This window comes from Schistocerca piceifrons, unplaced genomic scaffold (assembly GCF_021461385.2).
Source record: "Schistocerca piceifrons isolate TAMUIC-IGC-003096 unplaced genomic scaffold, iqSchPice1.1 HiC_scaffold_56, whole genome shotgun sequence".
NCBI classification, from domain to species: domain Eukaryota; kingdom Metazoa; phylum Arthropoda; class Insecta; order Orthoptera; family Acrididae; genus Schistocerca; species Schistocerca piceifrons.
The window spans coordinates 30001-32500 of record NW_025728799.1 but is presented as its reverse complement, the minus strand read 5'-3'; the positions used below and the strand labels follow the sequence as shown (position 1 = coordinate 32500).

The 2500-nt window shown below is 64.1% G+C and overlaps 1 pseudogene; it reads left to right on the top strand.

Annotated features, from left to right (window-relative positions):
- LOC124757584 overlaps positions 1-2500 on the top strand; it is a 7957-nt pseudogene that overhangs the window by 2413 nt on the left and 3044 nt on the right.

The following is a 2500-nucleotide window of genomic DNA, read 5'->3' as shown; positions in this document are numbered from 1 at the left end:
CGCTAACGTGCCGGGCCTGGGCGAGGTGAGTGCCGTAGGGGTGCCGGTAAGTGCGGGCGTTTAGCGCGGGCGTGGTCTGCTCTCGCCGTTGGTCGGCCTCGTGCTGGCCGGCGGTGCAGGATGCGCGCGCCTGCGCGGCGTTCGCGCCCCGGTGCTTCAACCTGCGTGCAGGATCCGAGCTCGGTCCCGTGCCTTGGCCTCCCACGGATCTTCCTTGCTGCGAGGCCGCGTCCGCCTTAGCGTGCTCCTCCGGGGGCGCGCGGGTGCGCGGATTCTCTTCGGCCGCCATTCAACGATCAACTCAGAACTGGCACGGACTGGGGGAATCCGACTGTCTAATTAAAACAAAGCATTGCGATGGCCCTAGCGGGTGTTGACGCAATGTGATTTCTGCCCAGTGCTCTGAATGTCAACGTGAAGAAATTCAAGCAAGCGCGGGTAAACGGCGGGAGTAACTATGACTCTCTTAAGGTGGCCAAGTGGCGGCGGTGTGGCTGCATCCGGACTTGGCTTCTCGAAGTGCGGTCTTGATGTAGTCGTGCTGCTGCTGCGAGGTGCCTTCCTTGGGTTATAGTTACAGGGAGAGTGATGCGCAATACATGGGCCTAGCCCTCTTAGCCTCTCCTCTCCTGCGGTCTTCTCCCCTTCTCGTGGGCCCGCTGATTTCGCAGAGTGGAAGACCGCACCAGGGGCTTGGGGGGGTTACCAGCCCCCCCTCGCACTATCCCTTTTTTAGTTGGGGGCAGTAAGCAGAGAATAAGTGGTGGCCCTTCCGCTGAAGGTGCCACCCCAACTCCCCCAGCACCTAGCCGGCCAACCGGCCGTGCCGAAAATCTTGTAACTTTTGCAGCTATGTATACCTGTAGCGAGTGCCACCGCAGCTTTACAACCAAGAACGGTCTCGGGGTCCATCGCCGCCGCCAACATCTTGCGGCCGCCAACGCGGAGATCGTCACGGAGAGGCATCGCGCGAGGTGGACGGAGGAAGAAGTCCTGTCGCTCGCCAAGGCGGAGGCCGAACTGTTCCTTGAGAGGGACGCCCGGTTCTTCTTCGTCAATCAAGAACTCATCAGGATGTTCCCCGACCGAACGCTCGAGGCAATCAAGTGCCGACGGCGGCAAGCTGCCCACAAGCAGCTTGTCCGCCAATTCATGGAGGCGCTTGAGATCGGTCGGGGGGAAGAGCCGGCGTCCCGCCGGGGAGCAGCGAGCCCGCTGCCTGACGCGGGCGAGGCCGCTGCGCCGCCCGTCGACGCAGCCGAGGACTTCGCGGCCGACACCACCGGGCCGCCGCCGGAGGGGCCGACTGACGCCGCCATCTGGGAGCATCTGGCGGGGCTACCCGCTTCCGCCCAGCGTTTCTCTGCCCTGGATCGTGTCATAGGTCTGGGGCGGGGCACGCCGCCCGATGTCATCCTGGGCATGCTCCCGGATGCCCTTGCGTCGGTCGGGTCCAGAGGGGAGAGATCGATCACCAGGACACAGCGGCCGCGCCAACCATCGAAGCGGCCGCCTGCCGCGCCGCCGGCGCAGAAGCGCAAGCGGCGCCGCTGGGAGTACGCGAGAACGCAGGATGCCTTCCGACGGTCGCGTGCACGTTGCGTGCGCGGCCTCTTGGATGGCACCCTGCTCCAGCCGCCACCTGCCATCCCTGGTCTGCTGGACTTCTGGGCGGACCTCTTCACCAAGAAGCCCATCTCCACCGCGGGCTTCATTCGTGACCGCCTCCTCCCGCACTCAGAGCCTGTCGCTCTCGAGTGCATATGGGGGCCGGTCACACATGAGGAGGTCGCCGCCGCGTTGCCGCCCAGGGGATCAGCAGCCGGGCCGGACGGCCTTACCCCAGCGGAGTTGCGGCGCCTGCCGCACGAAGTCCTGGTGAAAGTGATGAATCTCTTCCTTCTGGCCCGCGCCCTTCCGGAACGCCTGCTTCGCGCGCGGACGTCCCTTCTCCCGAAAACGGCTGCACCAACATCCCCCGCTGACTTTCGCCCCATTACGGTCTGCTCGGTGTTGGCGCGGACCTTTCACAAGGTTCTCGCGTCACGCCTGATGCGCGCATGTGCTGTGGACGAACGTCAGCGGGCATTCATCCCTCGGGATGGGATGTTGGAAAATACCTTCATCTTGGACACTGCTCTCACCGACGCAGTTCGCTCCTGCCGCTCTGTCTTTGTGGCATCGATCGACGTATCTAAGGCATTCGATTCGGTAGATCATGCTGCCCTTCGCCCCGTGCTGAAGGCGCATGGCCTGCCGGATTGCTTTGTCGAGTATGTCGAGCGGTGCTACGAGGGCAGCACGACAGTGATAGCGGACGGCGCCGGCGTGGGCGTGTCTGTGCAGCCAGCACGGGGCGTTCGCCAGGGCGATCCCCTCTCCCCCCTCCTGTTCAACTTTGCGGTGGACTACGTTTTAGGCCAACTGCCCTCCCACATCGGAGCTCGGATCCTCGGTCGCAGAGTCAACGCTGCGGCCTTTGCAGATGACGTCTTGCTGT